This window comes from Pristiophorus japonicus, unplaced genomic scaffold (genome assembly GCF_044704955.1).
Source record: "Pristiophorus japonicus isolate sPriJap1 unplaced genomic scaffold, sPriJap1.hap1 HAP1_SCAFFOLD_147, whole genome shotgun sequence".
NCBI lineage: Eukaryota > Metazoa > Chordata > Chondrichthyes > Pristiophoridae > Pristiophorus > Pristiophorus japonicus.
The window spans coordinates 750,748-771,450 of NW_027251144.1; the positions used below are offsets into that span (position 1 = coordinate 750,748).

Genomic DNA, 20,703 nt, shown 5'->3' on the forward strand with positions numbered 1-20,703 from the left:
GCCCGCCTAGCTCAGTTGGTAGAGCATGAGACTCTTAATCTCAGGGTCGTGGGTTTGAGCCCCGTGTTAGTCGATTACTGTTTCTTAAAATTTATGTTGCTTTCACGGAAAAACATCATTAATGAACCCATAATCTTCTATTATTTCGAGGGCACCTTTCAATGCTTCACAAAACCATTCCTTTCGCTGCAGCCACCCGGGATCGTTTCCCGGTTTGGGAATTAACTTTGATATCACCGTTTGTCATTGAAGTGGAGTAATTTTATGAAGTTCGATGGATTTCCCAAAGCACTTCAGAGTGGTGTCAAAACAAATGAGTTTGTAATTAAAAACACTGAATGTCAGTAGTGGGAATCGAATCCACACTACCAGAGCAGATTGCAACCTGAACGCAGCGCCTAAGACCACTCGGCCATCCTGACTGTTGGATGCTTCAGTTACAAGTTATTACTCGGGAAATTTTCAGACCGGACGCTTGTTCAGTGTTGCTGGAAGGCCCAGTGATCGGGATATCCTCTCCCCCGGGGTTTTCTTGAGCCTGTGCTCGGTGCACGAGGAGCTTTGCCCCGGGTCCGAGGTAGTTTGCATCCCAGGGATGGACAATAACCCTCTGAGCTCTGGAACTGGGGAAGAGCCAATAATTAATGAGTTGTTTGTGGGTTTCAAATGCATCTTAGATCTGATGGTATAAACCGATAGTGTTGTTTCACAGAATGAAAGAAAAGCGAACAGGGACAATCGAAATTTCAATAACTGAACTTTAATCATCAGTGAAACTTTAACCCTTGATGAAGTTTTATCCCCGATCTGATTTTACACACTCTGTATTTGAGTAGATTAGTTTTAAAACGTTAATTGCTCATGCGACAATGTATCTCGGACAGCTTTTGTTTAATTTTATTGCAGACAAGTTTTTGCTTCACAAATAATGTTTCCGCCCAGGCTCGAAACAGAGACCTTTCGCGTGTGAGGCAAACATGATAACCGCTACACTACGGAAACTGCTGCTTAGCTCAGTGCCCAGAGAGAAGTGTTCAGCAACAAGCTGAAATGCTCAATCCCTCTCTCTGCAAAACGTTCCTTTCACAAACATTTCTCTGAACGGAACTGCACCAAACAACAATGTTCTCCTTTCAAAGTCATTAAACTCCCCAATTCCCACATCTGCAATTTTAAGGACAAGGACTGAAAGCGCTTTGCGATCAGAAAATTGCAGGAAACCCCTGTGGTTAATGACAGGGCTTTTGATGGTTGATTTCCGTGCACACCTTGTGTTATGTATTTAACCCTTGCCGATCTGTATCACACCACCACCAGAGGGCCGACCTGTTGGAGTCCCAAGGGATTCCAGCATCCCTTGGCACCATGGTATAAAAGCACTCTGGAGTTTTATTAAAGGAGCTGATGTCACACTTACTCATTGGTCACAGTACTCAGTTTCATTCTTTATTATGAGCGTATCAATTGGCGACGAGACAATGAACAACCACGCGAAAATGCAAGTAACAGTTGGTATAACTTGATAACAGCACAGCTGACAATGGTTGCGTAATATATTCATGCAGCCAAAACGCACAATGACAACCTGGAACTGCACGGCACCGAATCCTCAGGGAAAAACAATTAAAGGCTTTGTCCCTGAATGGGCTACGATCCACCAACCTTGCAGTTAATAGCTGAACGCACTAATCCATTGCACCACAGAGACAGATAGATGCACATATTGCAAGACATCCCTGTGATATCTTCACAGAGCACAGCACACACAGCTTCCTAACACACAGGCTGCTCTCTCGGAACTCTCCAGAAAGAGCCTGTTCTGTTTAATGATTAACTATACAGTTGCAGTACACAATACGTCCACATCCACAGTGTGGAGCTACAAGCATTACATGCTGACAGACATTACAATCCCAAACCAGGGTGTCAGTCAGTTAAAGCTTCAGATTGCTCTGACCGGGATGGAACTTGTCCACTCTCAATTGTACTTTTCCCAAATAAAGGGTGGGACATTCATTGTGGATGTGTGGAAGCAGTCTGGTCCCGCACACTGCAGACACTTCCATGTCACCACCAACCAGCTCTCCCGCAACCGGTGTGATCTACCTTCCAGCCTTCCGGTGCCTTGTCTGTGACGAAGTATTCTGACTGTCCCGAAGGCGGTATCCTTTGTCAGCAATCGGGTTTTAAGTTGTTTCGGTAATTTTTACCTGCTGGACAGTCGAGGAACAAATTGTAGAGTGGAAAACTTGCGTGGATACCGGTTTTCTAGTGGTTGATTTTCCTGGTTGGGTCCGTCGGTCGCGGTGGTCCGGTTGATGCCTGTTACCAAGTCAGTTGGTATTGATGTTCCACTGATTGGTTTTTTGAAGTTCTTTTCTCCGATGTCGTGATGTCTCTTCCTGTGTTATCTCGCCGTTTGCTCTCGATCTTGATCGTGTTGTTCCAAAGTAATGGTCAGAAAAATAGGTTGCTCTTGGTACGATAGGCTCCCAGTTATACTCTGAGAGGCTGCTTAATCTTCGTGCCAAATCTAACGTTTCTTTTGTTTAAGTTTTGCTGCCCATTGATTTAAGTGTTCTTCTTAGTGTAAGTTTTGGCGGACTAGCTAACTGAGACTTGATTAAATGTTTTAATCTGGTGTTGATAGACTTTGGGATGGTGATACTCCTTATTTATGAACTGATGAACTCTTGTCCATTGTAATAGCACTGCTTTGGCTTCGCGAAGTCTGAGCTGAGCCAGATTATTCTATACATGTTGAAAAGGTATTGGAATATGGATGTGATATTTGGATCCTGTGGGTGGGGTGGATAATGTTTCTTCTGTGGTCGATTGTTTAAATGCTAATGTTTTCTGGGGGTCTGACTGTGGTTAAAGAGCTCCCCCAGACAAACTGATTATCTACAATATCCAAACTCTAAATCCCACCCCTCTGTCACTGCAGCTTTTAACCACAGGCCCAAACATGTCTTTTAAAATCCCAAATTTGGTTGAGAATTGTAGATTTCTTCCATATGCTTTTTACAATCCCAAACTTTATGTTTAATAGGTTTAAATCGAATTTCCTTTTCATTGAGTCCAAACACTGGGGGGTTTCCATGAATTTTGGAATCTACATTGGCAGTCCCTCGGAATCGAGGAAGACTTGCTTCCACTCGTAAAGTGAGTTCTTTCGTGGCTGAACAGTCTAATACTAGAGCCACAGACCCTATCACAGGTGGGACAGATAGTCGTTGAGGGAAGGGATGGGTGGGACAGGTTTGCCGAACGCTCTTTCTGTTGTCTGCACTTGATTTCTGCATGCACTCGACGTTGAGACTCAAGGTGCTCAGCGCCCTCTCGGATGGTCTTGGGTCAGGGACTCCTGGGTGTCAGTGGGGATGTTGCACTTTATCAGGGAGGCTTTGAGTGTGTCCTTGTAGAGTTTCTGCTGCCCACTTTGGCTCGTTTGCCATGAAGGAGTTCCGAGTAGAGCACTTGCTTTGGGAGTCTTGTGTCTGGCATGCGGACTATGTGGCCTGCCCAGCGGAGCTGATCGAGTGTGGTTAGTGATTCAAAGCTGAGGATGTTAGCCTGAATAAGGCCGTTGATGTTGGTGCGTCTGTCCTCCCAGGGGATTTGTAGGATCTTGCGGAGACATCGTTGGTGATATTTCTTCAGCAACTTGAGGTGTCGACTGTACATGGTCCATGTCTCTGAGCCTTACAGGAGGACAGGTATTACTACAGCCCTGTAGACCATGAGCCTGGTGACAGATTTGAGGGCCTGGTCTTCAAACACTCTTTTCCTCAAGCGGCCGAAGGCTGCACTGGCGCATGGAGGCCGTGTTGAATCTCGTCGCCGATGCCTGCTCTTGTTGATAGGAGGCTCCCGAGATATGGGAAGTGGTCCATGGTGTCCAGGGCCGCGCCGTGGATCTTGATGACTGGAGGGAAGTGCTGTGCGGTGAGGACAGGCTGGTGGAGGACCTTTGTCTTACGGATGTTTAGCGTAAGGCTCATGCTTTCATACGCCTCAGTAAATACATCGACTATGTCCTGGAATTCAGCCTCTGTATGTGCGCGGACGCAGGCCTTGGTGAGGCCTCACCTGGAATATTGTGTACAGTTTTGGTTTCCTAATCTGAGGAAGGACATTATTGCTATTGAGGGAGTGCAGCGAAGGTTCACCAGACTGATTCCCGGGAGGGCAGGACTGACATGTAAAGAAAGACTGGATCAACTAGACTTTTCTTCACTGGAATTTGGAAGAATGAGAAGGGATCGCATAGAACATATACAGGTCTGATGGGATTGGACAGGTTAGAGGCAGGAAGTATGTTCCCGATATTGGGGAAGTCCAGAACCAGGGGTCACAGTCTAAGGACAAGGGGTAAGCCAGTTAGGACCGAGATGAGGAGAAACTTCTTCACTCAGAGAATTCTGAACCTGTGGAATTCTCTACCACAGAAAGTTGTTGAGGCCAGTTCGTTAGATATATTCAAAAGGGAGTTAAATGTGGCCATTACGGCTAAAGGTATCAAAGGTATGAAGAGAAAGCAGGAAAGGTGTACTGAGGTGAATGATCAGTCATGATCATATTGAATGGTGGTGCAGGCTCGAAGGGCCGAATGGCCTAATCCTGCACCTGTTTTCTATGTTTCTATGTTTTTATGTTTCTATGTTTCTATGCAAAGCACAGAAAAAAATGGTTGAAGTATCGACTCTGCCTCAGTTAGCATTTCTTTCATTGTGCAAAAGAAGGTGACGGGTTAATTAATGATGCAATCCCGTGAAAGCAACACAAAAGTTGAACAAAAAAACATACGGTGACTGGCAGATGAGCGCTGCTTCTGACACCGGTGGGAATGGGCGGGGATTTGAAAGCCCCTTGTATTGTGAAACCTTCATATAGTCAAACATTTCCGATGTGCTGTATCGACCTCGTGGCGCAACGGTAGCGCGTCTGACCCCAGATCACGTCGAGGTCACTGTTCTTCAGGGTAATTCGGGAATTAATATTTTCTTTGCTGTTTGGCAATAACCAGACCCTTGCTCCAAGGTCTGTCTCACTATTTCCCCGGTGTCAGGCAGAGATACACCTGCTGCCCTCATTTATTTCATGTGACAGGACACAAAAGTTCAAAATAAACCTGCAGTTGGCCACATATAGCCCTAAATAATCAGAATGGCCGAGCGGTCCAAGGTTCTGTGTTTAGGTCGCAGTCTCCTCTGGAGGTGTGGGTTCACCTCACACTTCTGACACTTCCTGTTTTTAATCATGAAGTGAAATTCATTGTTTGACACCACGACCAACGCCTGAAAAGTGGGATTTTGCAGTCCACCTGCTCGCTTAACACTTCCGTCTGACCTGGTGCTGAAAGTAGAGATGTTTCCGCAGTGTAGCGGTTAACACGTTCGCCTCACACGCGAAAGCTCACCAGGCGGGATTATTTTCTGGAGCTTTCTCCTCATGCATGCTCAGGGGCAAGTTTGTTCTCCTGCGAAATGTCGTAAGATCATAAGCATGTAAGGATTAGGGGCCGGAGTACGCCATTCGTCCCCTCGAGCCTGGTCCACCATTCAAGAAGATCCTGGCAGTTCCTCGACAGCATGTTTAAACATCTGGGGCGGAGCCAACAGGCGCCTGGCTGCAATCAACGACAAAAAGGTGCATTTTGAAGAAGCCCAGCTAACTCAGTCAGTAGATCATGAGATTCTAAATCTCAGGGTCAGAGGTGCGAGCGCCACTTTTGGTGATTATTTTTCATAGAATTATATAATCAGAAGTTTACAGCATGGAAGGAGACCATTTCGGCCCATCGTGACCGTGCCGGCCAATAACAGGCTCTCCAGCCTAATCCCACTTTCCAGCTCTCGGTCTATAACCCTGCAGGTTACGGCACTTCAGGTGCACATCCAAGCACTTTTTAAATGTGGTGAGCGTTTCTGCCTCTCCCACCCTTTCAGGCAGTGAGTTCCAGACCCTCTGCGTGATGAAATTTTCCCTCAAATCCCCCCTACACTTTCTACCAATGACTTAAAATTTATGCCCCATGGTTGTTGACCCCTCTGCTAAGGGAAATGGGCCTATTCTGTCCACTATATCAAGGCCCCTCATAATTGTATACACTTCAATGATGCCTCCCATCAGCCCACTTTTTCCAAGAAAAACAACTCCAGCCTATCCAATCTGTCCTCATAGCTAAGATTCTCCACTCCCGATAACATCCTCGAAATCTCCTCTGTAAGTCTCCAGTGCAATCACAGTCTTCTTCCTGTATAGTGGTGACGAGAACTGCACGCAGTACTCCAGCTGTGGCCTAACCAGTGTTTTATATTCAAGCATAATCCACCTGCTCTCTTATTCTAGGCCTTGGCTAATAAAGGCCAGCATTCTGTATGTCTTCTTAACCAGCTAATCCACCTTGCCTGCTACCTTAAGGGATCTGTGGACATGCACTCCCAGGTCGCTTTGTTCCTCTACAATTCTCAATGTCCTACCATTTAATGTTCAATCTCTTTCTATTGTGTCTGTAAGCACTCAAGTAATGACTCCAAGAGGCAAGGTATTGTACTTGAACTGTGGTGACATTAGTCCATTTATTGCAGTTTCTGAGTGAGGGTACAGTATGGTGAGCTCCGTTTTATACCTGGTTACCTGTCGTGTTCCGGTGATCCCTAGGTCTCCACCAGTTGCACTCTCTGGTGGTACAGGCATAGTGTATATAATGTGAAGGTACATCCAGTAGTCTTTTGTAACTGTACATTGAGTGTGCAGGGAGTATACTTATATTATATATACACAACATCACTCTCCCCTTAGTCTTGTGCCACTGGCCTTTGCATTGTGTGCTCTGGCCCGAGACCCAAAGCCCTTGCACCTTGTCTATGCTTTGGCTTGGTTCTCTCCCTGTGGACCCCCAAGTCCTTATTGCCACGACATTGGGAAATGTTCAGCAGTGGATGGTTGGAGGTTGCAGTGGGGGTTGAGTGGGTTCTGGGTGTGATCCATGTGTGTCCATGGCTACATACATCCATTCAGCCCCCCCATACATAGACCATGTGTGTGGCTCAACACCTGCAAGTGCAGACCTGTACAGAAAGAAAGAACAAAAAAACATCGGATTAGTTACATCACTGTTTGGGTTCTACAGTAGTGGAACAAGTACATTTTACAGGTAAGGTACATACGTGGTATCACAGCCTTGCCCCTGGGTTGTGTAGGTGCAGGTGGGTGAGGACACTAGTTCCAGAGTAACCAGACTGTGTCCAGGTTGTCTGATGGCGGCGCTGTGTCCCCTGCCAGCTGGGTGGGCTCAGATCGCTCACCTGGCTGAGTCTCAGAGCCTTTGCCGTTGCCTCATGATGGGCAGAGCCACAGGAGTGTGTGGCCTCCCTGTCCTCCTTTGAAGGCTGCATTGTCTCCCTGCTGCTCTTCAGCGATAGTGGGAGCCTGGTCATCCCAGGTCCCGTTGGGAGGGCAGGAGGGTGCTATCCGCTCGCTCCCAGTACTGGCCCTGGTGGCCAGAGAGGGGGCAGGGTACCGGTAATGGTGCCTTTGCCGTCCGCTGATCACTGGGCCTGCAGCTGGTATGCTCCCTCTGTGTGTGGCCACACTCCCTGGGGTATCACATTGGTCCCGGAGGGGCAGGCTACATGATCGCTGGACCTGGGTGCTGACGGGAGGTTGCCCTTGGTTTTGTCGGCATGCTTGTAAATCCCACCATCGCACGTCATCACTTCGTTGACTCTCACAATACTTTGGTTCTGACCGCAATCGCCTGACTTATCATGATTAGTTACATTTACAAACTTGAAATTGTCAGTTACATCTTTTACATATGTATCACCATCATCGCTGCATAAAGAGTGGAACTGTCCCTTTAATTGTGATGGGTTGCCGGTCTCCTTTAAGAGGGTCTTGCAATCTTTACCCCAATCCGGTTCGCCACTCGGCATCACGTGTTGCTCCCTTGTGGTCTGGCTGTCGCCATCTTGACTTCAGGCCCTTCACCTCGTGGTTCGGACGCCATCTTCTTTCTCTCCATGAGGTAGGCTGCGGTGATCCTTTTCTCCCCAGGTTCTGCCACGGAAGCCGGGAAGTTACCTTCTGCGTGAATTTTCTTCCTCTGGAGTCCTGCCACTGGAGCCTGGAAGGTGAGGTCTGGTTGTTTGGGCTGGATCATCTCTCCGTTGGGTTGAGCGGTCTGTGTCGTCGCCTCACAGTCGAGTTGGGTGGTTGGTTTTTCAGGTGTTGTGCTGGATCCAACTTCGGGGCCATGAGGGATGTCGATCGCTGGAGGTTGGAGCTTTTCCCAGCTCCAAGTGATCTTTTTCTTCCACCTTCTTCCTAATAGCTTTGGACAATCCCCAGCAACGATCCACAAATGTAACCTGTGCATCTCGCCGCCATGGGACACCTGGACATCCACGCTGCCAACGACTGGGATGTATCGTTTGTGTAGGTGAGCAGTTTCACTTCGATCGGGATCATTTTAGGTCGTTCGATTGGATTGTCCCAGAGTTTCTCAAAGGCCGCCTGATTCATCAGTGACTGGCTAGCCCCTATGTCCACCTCCATCGTGACTGGAACATCGTTGATTTCAACTTCCATTTTCAACGGGGAACTCTCGGTGGTGCAGGTAAACACTCCGTACACCTCATCGTCGCTGGACTCCGGATGATCAGCCAACTCTTCATCGACTCGGTGAGTACGATTTCTCTTGCATATTCGCTGGAGGTGGCCCTTCATGTTACAGCCTTTGCAAGTATAGTGTTTATAGCGGCACTGGTGGTCCCTCTGATTTCCTCCACAGCGCCAGCATGGGGTTGGCCGGTTGGCCCCATGTGGCGGACTCAGGATTCTGTGACTCGGTGTTCTGTTCTCTCTTCCCTGAGAGAGACTGCTAGCAGCAGCCCTGCCTCTAAAAGGCAACTTTCAGTTCACAGTACTTGCTGGGTTAGAGTCCTGGGGATGAGACATCCACTTGGAATCGCAGGCCGAGATCATGAACGCCTGGCTCACGTTAATTGCCTTCTGCAGGGTGACCGTGATGTCCGCAGAGCGGAGCCTGTGGAGAAGGCCCTCGTGACCGATTCCAGTAACAAAGATGTCCCTTAGTGCTTCGGTGAGGTGATCGCTAAAATCACATGGTGCAGCCAATCGTCTCAGGTCTGCAGCATATTTTGCGATTTCTTGGCCTTCGGATCCACCGGTGGGGAGAGAACCGGTGTCTGGCTGTGAGGATGCTCTCTATAGGTTTGAGCTGTTCCTGTATCAGCGTTACGAGCTCCACATATGTTATTGTCTTCTCTGGGACTAGCAGGTCCCTGACAAGGCCATAGACGGTGGGCCCACAACTGCTGAGCAGGATAGCTCAGCACTTATCAGCCAGCGATGTCGGGTCTTCTTCCCCCACGTCATTCGCAATAAAGAAGTGTTCGAGCCTTTCCACAAAGGCCTCCCAAACTTCCCCATCGGCGAATTGTTCAAACGTGCCAAGGTTAGCCATTGTCACATGGAAATTCGTATTCTCGTCACCAGTTGTTGTGTTTGTAAGCACTCTAGTAATGACTCCACGAGGTAAGGTATTGTACTTGAACTGTGGTGACCTTCGTCCACTTATTGCAGCTCCTGAGTGAGGGTACAGTACTGTGAGCTCCCTTTTATACCTGGTTACCTGTCGTGGACAGGTGACCCCGAGGTCTCCACCAGTTGCACCCTCTGGTGGTATAAGCATAGTGCATACAGTGTGAAGATGCATCCAGTGGTCTTATGCAACTGTACATTGAGTGTACAGGATGTATACTTATTTTATACATACACAATAAAGATCATCAGTTAATTAATGGTGTTTTCCCGTGAAAGCAGGATAAAATTTATCAATGATTTAATTTCTGCATTTAGAAAGACATGGGTTAATCACAGATAGTCAGCATGGGTTTGTTCAGGGAAGTTTGTGTCTGGCTCACTTGATTGAATTTTTTGAGGAGGTAACCAAGTGGATTGATGAGGGCAGTGCGTATGATGTAGTGTATGAGGATTTTAGCAAAGCTTTCGCCAAGTTCCCACATGGAAGACTGGTCACGAAAGTAAAAGCCCATGGGACCAGGGCAAAGTGGCAAGTTGGATCCAAAATTGGCTCAGAGGCAGGAAGCAAAGGGTAATGTTTGATGGGAGTGTTTGGGACTGGAAGGATGGTTCCAGTGGGGTTCCACAGGGCTCAGTGCTAGGTCCCTGGCTTTTAGTGGCAACATCAATGATCTTAACCTAAATATAGGAGGTATGATTAAAACGTTTTCAGGTGATACTAATTTAATCCAGAGAAGTGTGAGGCTGTGCATTTGGGGAGGGCAAACAAGGAAAGAAACACACATTAAATGGTCGGACATTGAGAAGTGTGGAAGAACAAAGGGACCTTGGAGTGCATGTCCACAGATCCCTGAAGGTAGCAGGCCAGTTGGATAAGGTGGGTAAGAAGGCGCACGGAATGCTTACCTTTATTGGCTGAGGCATGGGATAGAAGAGCAGGTTGGTTATGCTTGAAATGTATAAAACACTGGTTCGGCCACAGCTGGAGTACTGTGTGCAGTTCTGGTCACCGTATTACAGGAATTATGTGATTGTACGAGAGGGTACAGAGGAGATTTACGAGGATGTTGCCAGGCGTGGAGAATCTTAGCTATGAGGACAGATTGGATCGGCTGGGTTTGTTTTCATTGGAACAGAGGAGGCTGAGGGGAGACAACATTGAGATGTATAAAAATATGAGGGGCCTAGATATAGTGGATAGCAGAGGGGTCAACAACCAGGGGGCATATATTTAAAGTAATTGGTATAAGGTTTAAAGAGGATTTGAAGGTAAAATTCTTCATGCAGAGGTTTGTGACGGTCAGGAACTCGCTGCCTGAAAGAATGGCGGAGGCAGATACCACATGTAAAAAGTATTTGGATGTGCACCTGAAGTGCCGTAACCTGCAGGGTTATGGACCCAGAGCTGGAAAGTGGGATGAAGCTGGATCGCCTCTTGTTGGCCGGGGTGGAAGTGATGGGCCAAAATGCCCTACTTCTGTGCTGCAAACTTCTATCATTCTATAATTCTATGAAAAATGTAAATGTCCAATGTTGGTGTCGAAACCACGACCCTGAGATTAAAAGTCTTATATTTCACTGACTGAGCTCGCCAGGCTTCTGCCAAACATACCGTTCTCTCACTGACTGCAGACAGGTGCCTGTTGGCTCTGCCCCAGATGTTCAAACTTGCTGTCGAGGAACTGCCAGGATCTTCTTGAATGGTGGACCAGGCTCGAGGGGCCGGATGGCGTACTCCGGCCCCTAATCCTTACATGTTTATCATCTTATGAACTTTTCACAGGAGAACAAACTCGCCCCTGAGCATGCATGAGGAGAAAGCTACAGAAAATATTCACGCCTGGTGAGCTTTCGCGTGTGAGGTGAACGTGTTAACCGCGACATTGTGGAAACATCTCCACTTTCAGCACCAGGTCAGACGGAAATGTTAAGCGAGCAGGTGAACTGCTGAATCCCAGTTTTAAGGAGTTGGTCGTGGTGTCAAACAATGAGTTTCGCTTTATGATTAAAAACAAGAAATGTTAGAAGTTGGATTCAAACCCACACCTCCAGAGAAAACTGCGATCTAATCACAGCACCTTCGACCGCTCGGCGGTGTGTGTGGCCACCTGCAAGTTGATTTGGAACTTGTGTGTCCTGTCACATGAATTAAATGAGGGCAGCAGGCGCATCTCTGCCTGACACTGGGGAAACAATGAGACAGACCTTGGAACAAGGGTCTGGTTATTGCCAAACAGCAAAGAAAATATTAATTCTGAAAGAACAGTGACCCCGACGTGATTTGAACACGCAACCTTCTGATCTGGAGTCAGACGCGCTACCGTTGCGCCACGAGGCCTACACAATGTGTCTGAGATGTTCCTCTATATGAAGCTTTCACAACACAAGGGGCTTTAAATTCCCTGCCCATTCCCACCAGGTGTCAGAAGCAACGCTCACCTGCCAGTCACCGTATGTTTTTTTCTTAAACTTTTGTGTTGCGTTCATGGAAAAGCATCATTAATTAACCCGTCACCTTCTTTTGCACAATGAAAGAAATGCTAACTGAGGGACAGTCGATACTTCAATCATTTGTCCTGTGCTTTGGGGAGCGGGCAGGGAAGTGGACCTGAGTCCATGATCGCATCGGCCATGATCGTATTAAATGGCGGAGCAGGCTCGAGGGGCGTATGACCGACTCCTGCTCCTATTTGTTTTGTTCTTCTGTTCTTCAGCATGTTAACCCATTTTACACACTGTATTGCCGATGTCACCAGGAAACTGGGGCAACGTTTGTCAAATTTAACAGCACCGGTTATTCCTTCCGTGCAGAGAAATTAAAATCAGCAGCGAAGATAAAATCCCATGGTGATCATTTTCAGATTCAACGCAGTAGGATTTCAAATAAAGAGAAATAGTCTTACAGTGAAAAGATTTGGAAGTGTTACTTGTATTTGTGCCTTTAATTAAACTTTGCGGCGTCTGACTCCCGTTCATGCCTCTGCTGAATAAGAAAGGAGTGTTTGACGTTGACCAGACTGCACTGCCCCTGATATTTGTGAGCTCCTCCTTTATATTCAGTGGTTTCTCGCCCTTTGATGGGCTGCAGTGTGGCGGATATCACGTTGGCCTCACACGCGAAAGGTCCCCGGTGGATCCGTTTTCTCTCACTGAAAGTTATCTGTTTATTGAAGTGAAATAAAGAGCAATTCAGGAATAAGGGAGCCCTTTTACCAGGAGAATAAATAGCAAATAACGACAGCAAATGCTGGAAATCTCAGCAGGTCAGGCAGCATTTTCCAGGAGACAAAACTCTCCTCCGATTGTTCCCTTATAGCAATTTAAACATCATTTTTCTACCCAGAATCAAACAGGATACTTTTCACGTATAAAGCAAATGTGATAAACACTGCACTACAGAAACCTCTGGCACAACAGCCCCAACAGAGAGCAGCTGACCAGTGAGCTCCCTCTGTGCTGATCGGGAATGTGTTGGCTCACCTGAAACAACTTCTGTCCCACACTGAAAGTTCTCAATCCTTCTCCTCCACTGCCCTTTACAGAAATGTCACGGATCACCCAGCCACCGTGTTCACTTCCACATCCTCACAGTGGGGCCACAGAGGCTCCTACCGTCTCCCCGCGATCAGCGAACTCACCCAGTTTACTAAATTAAACCACAAACACGTGCCCGGCAAAGGGCAGGAGAAGCCAGATAGTCTGTAAGCTCGGTCTATCACAGAAAGTATTGGTATTCATGGTGATTACAGCAATTATTAATCGTCTCACAAACCTCAATTATTTTCATGCGATGAATTGATCGAGAATTGAAACCAGTTTAGTGCGCCGGATCTTAACCCCTCGACCACCAGCGAACGGTTATGATACATATAGATATATTTATATATGAACCTGAATATCAACGGCTAGCTACCTAGACCTCATGGCGCAACGGTAATGCGTCTATCTTTGAGTGAGAGAAATTGTTCCACAGTGATACCCATTTCATCATTTGTTCCCTTTAAAACGCTAGAAACTGAGACAGGGGGAATAAATAGAGAAATAAAAGCACAGGGATGTAGACAAGAGGAAGAGAGAAGGGGAAAGATACTGTTCCCACCCAGAACTAATGCAGAAACCCCTCTGCTGCCCTCGGTGTGGCCACCCGCAGCCTGGATACACTAACGGGAGAACACCAGCGGCAGGTCGGGGCCATAAAAGGAACGGTGAGCGGCTCTGGGAGCAGCTTGGAGGTCCCGGGAGACTCCTCCAGGGAGCAGTGCGAGCTGGTGCAGGAGGGCGGCGGCAGCGAAGAGTGACGTCATCAAGGTGCAGGTCTGTGCTTGGAGCGTGGGCAAGTACAGCAGGAGCGGCGAGATCGGGCCAAAGGAGCGGCGAGATACTGTAGAGGGACGTGATCGGGGCCCAGCAGAGGCATGAGTTCGGGGCCAGGGGCCCAGGGTTAGCACCGCGATATGTGTGTGCATTCGGTCCGTGCAGCAGAGCTGGTCGCCTGTCGTCTTGCTTAACCCTTGCCACTGGACTAAGACCTCGCTCTGTCAAGCTGGGGTGCAACGGACACCACACGTTTAAAAAATCCACGCACAGGCATCTTCCACCCATCGGGATGTAGTTCGGGTCCTTCATTGAAACACATGTGAACTCATCCTTTTTCGGCGTGGAAGCAAGTCATCCTCGTTTCGAGGGACCGTGTATGATGATGATGATGAAGGATACATTAACGTCCCAACAGCTCATTGACTGCAGGAGTGGGACCGTGCGGCGCTTCAGAAGACATGTCGAAAAGGCCAAGTCACTGATTCCGTCTCATGTGCTCCTCGGATCAAGAATAGCAACATACACTAAAAATGCTTCAATAATGGTTACATCTTATCTCCACAGTTGCTAAGCAGGTGGTTTGTTGGTCGAGGGGTATGATTCTTGCTTCGCAGTTGTTACTTGAAATTTGCAGAAAGATCCTGGCTTCAAATTCCAGATCAGCCTTGAGATTGCATTGAAATTTTGCAAAGAAGGACTTGGATTTCTGCAGCGTCTGTCAGTAACTCATGACGCCTCAAAGCGCTGTACAGCCGTTAAGTACCTTTGAAATGTTGTCATGTGAGGAAAGATGTGCCCAAATCACCTCACACGCAGCTCAACTCTTTGCAAATGAGTTCATAGAATCAAAGAAGTTTACAGCACGCAAGGAGGCCATTTCGGTCCATCGTGTCCGCGCCGGCCAACTAGAGGCTCTCCAGCCTAATCCCACTTTCCAGCTCTAGTTCCATAACCCTGCAGGTTACGGCACTTCAGGTGCACATCCAAGCACTTTTTAAATGTGTTGAGGGTTTCTGCCTCTACCACCCTTTCAGGCAGTGAGTTCCAGACCGCCACAACCCTCTGCGTGAAGAAATATCCCCTCTAAACTTTCGACCAATTACTTTAAATTTATGCCTCCTTGTTGTTGACCCCTCTGCTAAGCGAAATAGGTCCTTTCTATCCACTATATCTCGGACCCTCATCATTTTATACACCTCAATGAGGTCTCCCCTCAGTCTCTGTTCCATGGAAAACAAATCCAGCCTTTCTAATCTGTCCTCATGGCGAAGATTCTCCACTCCCGGCAACATCCTCGTAAATCTCCTCTGCACTATCTTCAGTGCAATCATGCCCTTCCTGTAATATGGTGACCAGAACTGCACGCAGTACTCCAGCTGTGACCTAACCTGCCCCACCGACCCCATTTCTTGTATTCGATGCCTCGGTTAATAAAGGCAATCATTCCATATTTCTTCTCAACCACCTTAGCTACCTGGCCTGCTACTTTCAGGGATCTGTGGACATTCACTCGCTGGAGTCTAGGGAGGACCCAGCAGATTGGAAAACTGCAAATGTAATGCCCCTATTTAAAAAAGGAGGCAGACAAAAAGCAGGAAACTATAGACCAGTTAGCCTATCATCTGTGGTTGGGCGAATGTTGGAATCCATTATTAAAGAAGCAGTAGCAGGACAGAGAAACATCGAAACATAGAAAATAGATGCATGAGTAGGCCATTCGGCCCTTCGAGCCTGTACCACCATTCAATAAGATCATGGATGATCATTCAGCTCAGTACCCATTTCCTGCTTTCTCTCCATACCCCTTGATCCCTTTAGCTGTAAGGGCCACATCTAACTCCCTCTTGAATATATCTGACAAACTGGCATCAACAACTCTGCGACAGAGAATTCCACAGGTTAACAACTCTCTGAGCGAAGAAGTTTCTCCTCATCTCACCAGGGACCTGTACAATTGTAGCAAAACTTCCTTACTCTTGTACTGTGGGCTATATATTAGGTACTATGGGCCGAGTGCCCTGTTTTGTTGCTGATTCGACGGTTGTATAAAAAGTTATTAAAATTGACAGTTGCTCGGCAAACATATTTGTATTTCCTTCAGTGTACTCCTTACTCTTCAAGGGCTAGATTTTCCCCAAGCAGTTTTGTCGGCGCACTGACCTCAAGCGCACCGACTTTGCGCGCTGGAAACGGCGTGGGGAAAAACTCACCCCATCCTGGCCGCTGTGTACAGTCCCCGGAGTCCTGGCATGGTGTCGATGGTGAAGTGGGGGGCGGAGCCAAATGCCTGCGCCGAAAACACTGCTGGCACCTTCGCGCATGGGCAGTAGGGAGAGAAAACTTGGCACTCTGCCATTTTTAAACAGTGTCAAACCCGATGAAAAGCACAGCAGCTTCTCAGCTTCTCCGGTCGCTCCCCCCGTCCCTCCCCGATCAAACGCACAGCTCCAGCAGCTGCAACTTCTCCGGTCCACAAGCTCACACTTCTCCGGTGTGTCTTCCCTCCCCTATCCCAGGGATATAGGGACCGAGTGCAATGGAGCCAAGTTTGCTGATGGTACAAAGATGGGTGGGAATGTAAATTGTGATACAGCAAAGTAAATCTCAATTCCGGAAGAACAATATGGAAAAATACAGTGACCCCGACGTGATATAAACATGCAGCCTTCTGATCTGGAGTCAGACACACTACCGTTGCACCACGAGGTCGACAATGCAGAGTGCCCATGTTTGTATACATGAAGGTTCCTGAAACACAGTTTCATTTGCCCTGCATTGGTGCAATGAAAGGGCTTTAAAATCCCCGGCCACTCCCACCGTGGGTCAGACAGCATCAGAAGCAGTGCCCACTTGTCACTCACCCTCTCACGCCCGCTTTCATCAACTGCTGCCCGCGGACTGCAGCAAATCCAGTTCATCAGCATCATAGGCAGTCCCTCGAAGCGAGGATGACTTGCTTCCACGCCAAAAAAGGATGAGTTCACAGGTGTTTCAATGATGGACCTAATATTCCAGGTCCCGAACTGCATGTTGAAGGGTGGAAGATACCTGTGCCTGGATTTTTTTAACATGTGGTGGCCGTTGCACCCCAGCCATCACACGGGCTTGACAGAGCGAGGTCTTGGTCCAGTGGCAAGGGTTATCCAAGACGACTGGAGACCAGCTCTGCTGCACGGACCAAGTGCGCACACATATCGCAGTGTGGGCTGGTCCGTGCTGCCCCTGGGCCCCTGGCCCTGAACTCACACCACCCCTGGGCCCCGATCACATCCCTCCACAGTCTCTCGCTGCTCCTGCGTTACCTGCCCACGCTCCAATCACCGACCTGGACTTTGATGACATCACTCTTCGCTGCCGTCGCCATCCTGCACCAGCTCGTGCTGTACCTTGCCGTGGTATACCACCACGCTGCTCCCAGGCCACCGCTCACCGCTCCTTTTATGGCCCCGACCTGCCGCTGGTGTTCTCACGCAGGTCGGGGCCTCCACGCTGCTCCCAGCAAATCCAGTTACATCCCGTGTCACCGCACAATTCTCAGCTGTGATTGTAAGCTGACTATATTTAAAGCTATCGCAGAGGCTGCAAGCAGTGTTCCCTGGTAGTCTAGTGGTTAGGATTTGGTGTTCTCACTGCCGTGGTCTGGGTTTGATTCCTGGTCAGGGAAAGCATTTTTACAGAGCAAGTTGACAAATATAATTCAAGTCTGTGAGATACTGAATAATTGTTTCAATCATCATTAATCCACCCACATGTGTTGCACACTGAAGGAAATACAATTATGTTTGCCGAGTGACTGTCGAATTTTAATAACTTTTTATACAACCGTAGAATCAGCAGAAAATCAGGATATTCGGACCATAGCACCTAATATTCCGCCCATAGTGCAAGAGTAAGGAAATCTTGCTCCAATTGTACAGGGCCCTGGTGAGACCACACCTGGAGTACTGCGCACAGTTTTGGTCTCCTTTTCTGAGGAAGGATACACTTGCCTTGGAGGTGGTACAACGGAGGTTCACCAGATCGATTCCTGGGATGAGAGGACTGTCCTATGGTGAGAGATTGTGTAGAATATGCCGATGCTCTCCGGAGTTCAGAAGAATGAGAGGTGATCTCATTGAAACGGACAATATTCTGAAGGGGATTGACAGAGTAAATGTGGAGAAGCCCGGCTAGCTCAGTCGATAGAGCATGAGAATCTTAATCTCAGGGTCGTGGGTTTGAGCCCCACGTTGGGCGATTACTTTTCATTAAACTTTTATGTTGCTTTCGCGGGAAAATATCATTAATGAACCCATGATCTTCTTTTGCACAATGATAAAAATGCGAACTGAGGGAGAGTTGATAATTTAATCAAACAATGAAAGCAGTGCCTCAGACCGCTCGGCCCTCCTTACTGTTAGATGCTCCAGTTACAAGTTATTACTCTGGAAAGTTTCAGACCGGGCGCTTGTTCAGGACTGCTGGAAGGCCCAGTGACCGGGATAACCTCTTCCCTGGGGTTTTCCTGAGCCTGTGCTCGGTGTACGGGGAGCTTTGGTCCGGGTCCGAGGTAGCTTGTATCCCAGGGATGGACAATAACCCTCTGAGATCTGGAACTGGGGAAGAGCGAATAATTAATGAGTTGTTTGTGGGTTTCAAATGCAGCTTCGATCCGCTGGTGTAAACCGATAGTGTTGTTTCACAGAATGAATGAAATGCTGACAGGGACAGTCAAAACTTCAAAAAGTGAAATTTAATAACTCATGAAACTTTAATCCTTGATGAAGTTTTATCCCCGATCTGATTTTACACAATCTGTATTGGAGGAGACTGGTTTTAAATGTGCATTGCTCATTCAACAAGGTATCCAAAACAGCTTTTATTGCAGACAAGTTTTTGTTTAAGAAATAATGTTTCTGCGCAGGCTTGAACCGGGAACTTTTCACGTGTGAAGGAAATGTGATAACCTCCACACGACTGAAACTGCTGCTTAGCTCAGTGCCCAGAGAGAAGTGTTCAGCAACAAGCTGAAATGCTCAATCCCTTTCTCTGCAAAATGTTCCTTTCACAAACATTTCTCTGACCAGAACGGCACCAAACAACAATGTCCTCCTTTCAAAGTCATTAAACTCCCCAATTTCCACGTCTGCAATTTTAAGGACAAGGACTGAAAGCGCTTTGCGATCAGAAAATTGCAGGAAACCCTTTGCGGTTAATGACAGGGCTTTTGATGGTTGATTCTGTTCACATCTTGTGTTATGTATTTAACCATTGACAACCTGTGCACACCATCATCAGAGGGCCTACCTGTCGGAGTCCCAAGGGATCCCAGTATCGCTTGGGAGCACGGTATACAAGCAGGCCATCCATGAGGTACCTGTACTCTGGAGTCTTATTAAAGGAGCTAAGGTCACACTTACTCAGTGTTCACAATACTAAGTTTCATCCTTTATTATGAGCGTATCAATTGGCGACGAGACAATGAACAACCACGCAAAAATGCAAGGAACAGTTGGTATCCTGCAGAAGTTCTCAGAAGTGGACGATTGCGAAGCCTTTGTGGAGATACTCGACCAATACTTCGTGGCCAACGAGCTGGAAGGCGACGAGAACAATGCCAAATGAAGGGCGATCCTCCTTACCGTCTGTGGGGCAACAACCTATGGCCTCATGAAGAATCTTCTAGCTCTGGTGACACCAACAACTAAATCCTATGAAGAATTGTGTACGCTGGTCTGCGAGCATCTACATCCTAAAGAAAGCGATCTGATGGCGAGGTATCGGTTCTACACGTGCCAACGGTCGGAGGGCCAGGAAGTGGCGAGCTATGTCTCCGAATTAAGGTGCCTCGCAGGACATTGCGAATTTGAGGGATTCCTAGAACAAATGCTGAGAGACATTTTCATGCTAGGCATTGACCATGCGATAATTCTTCGCAAACTGTTGACTCTCAGAATCGGATCAAAGCCATAACGATCGGTCAGACAATTTCCACCAGTTCCTTTAAACACAATAACGTAATTTATTTCTCGTGGACTGGATGGAGGACCATGGTCCATGTAAAAAATTGTTATCGTTTTCCATGAACTAAATGTTCATAAAAGTATTCGAGTGGGAACTCACTGGATAACAGCACAGCTGGCAATGTTTGCGGAATATATTCATGCAGCCAAAACGCACAATGACAACCTGGAACTATGCGGCACTGAATCCTCGGGGAAAACAGTTAAAGGCTTCGTTCCTGGATGGGCTCAAACCACCAACCGTTCGGTTAATAGCTGAATGCGCTAACCCATTGCGCCACAGAGACTAACTTAAATGTAGACTGCAAGACATCCCAAACCAGGGTGTCAGTCAGTTAAAGCTTCAGATTGCTCCGACCGGGATGGAACTTGTCCACTCTCAGTTGTACTTTTCCCAAATAAAGGGAGGGACATTCATTGTGGATGCATGGAAGCAGTCTGGTCCCGCACACTGCAGACACTTCCATGTCACCGCCAACCAGCTCTCCCGCAACCGGTGTGATCTACCTTCCAGCCTTCCATTGCCTTGTCTGTGACAAAGTATACTGATTGTCCCAAAGCCAGTCGTCGGTTTTAATTACTTTTCAGCTCCTGACTGCAGATATTCCTGTGATTAAACCTGAACAAAAGGATTACAGGGACAGTTGGATTCATCATTTCTTTGCTTGGTGAAATTTCAAAGATTGAAAGTGACGTACATCAACCCCAAACCTCGTCACCTACTCGCGAACCGCTGCACGCTGCTCCCGTGAGATGGAAGCCTAGTTGCTGTTTCAAGCTTGAATACAGGTACAAGCAGAACTCATTC

At 47.6% G+C, this 20,703-nt stretch overlaps 3 non-coding genes across 3 annotated transcripts; 2 read left to right on the plus strand and 1 right to left on the minus strand.

Annotated features, from left to right (window-relative positions):
• On the plus strand, window positions 1-73 carry trnak-cuu (transfer RNA lysine (anticodon CUU)). Its single transcript has one exon. It is a non-coding gene; the product is annotated as a tRNA-Lys (tRNA).
• An 11,769-nt stretch (window positions 74-11,842) lies between these two features.
• Window positions 11,843-11,914, minus strand: trnaw-cca (transfer RNA tryptophan (anticodon CCA)). Its single transcript has one exon. It is a non-coding gene; the product is annotated as a tRNA-Trp (tRNA).
• A 6,142-nt stretch (window positions 11,915-18,056) lies between these two features.
• On the plus strand, window positions 18,057-18,129 carry trnak-cuu (transfer RNA lysine (anticodon CUU)). The gene has a single exon. It is a non-coding gene; the product is annotated as a tRNA-Lys (tRNA).
• The last annotated feature ends 2,574 nt before the right edge of the window (window positions 18,130-20,703 follow it).